Below are 584 nucleotides of genomic sequence, written 5' to 3'. Positions count from 1 at the left end.
CTGGTGATGGCGGGGTGGAGGAGCTGAAACCTGGGTCGGACCTGGTCTGCAGCAGGGCCCATTACCACTCAGAAGCTGATGGCAGTGTGTGTTTAGGTCCCTGCGGGGTGGATGAGCTGAAACCTGGGTCAGACTTGGTGTGCAGCAGGGCTCAGCACCCTCCAGAAGCCGATGACAGTGTGTCTTTAACTCCCTGCCTGGTGGGAGAGCTGAAAGCTGGGTCGGACCTGGTCTTTAGCAGAGCTCAGCAGCCTCCAGAAGCTGATGGCAGTGTGTGTTTCATCCCCTGCGGGGTGGGAGAGCTGAAACGTGGGTCGGACCTGGTCTGCAGCAGGGCCCATCACCATCCAGAAGCTGACGGCGGTGTGTGTTTAAGTCCCTGCGGGGTGGGAGAGCCATAACCTGGGTCGGACCTGGTCTGCAGCAGAGCTCAGCAGCCTCCAGAACCTGATGGCAGTGTGTCTTTAATCCACTGCGGGGTGCAGGAGCTGAAACCTGGGTCGGACCTGGTCTGCAGCAGGGCTCAGCAGCCAGCAGAAGGTGATGGCAGTGTGTGTTTAGTTCCCTGCGGGGTGCAGGAGCTG

Source organism: Nothobranchius furzeri, unplaced genomic scaffold, assembly GCF_043380555.1.
Source record: "Nothobranchius furzeri strain GRZ-AD unplaced genomic scaffold, NfurGRZ-RIMD1 Scf040, whole genome shotgun sequence".
In the NCBI taxonomy this organism is placed as follows: Eukaryota; Metazoa; Chordata; class Actinopteri; order Cyprinodontiformes; family Nothobranchiidae; genus Nothobranchius; species Nothobranchius furzeri.
The sequence above is the reverse complement of the archived record's forward strand: the minus strand, read 5'-3'. Positions refer to the sequence as shown.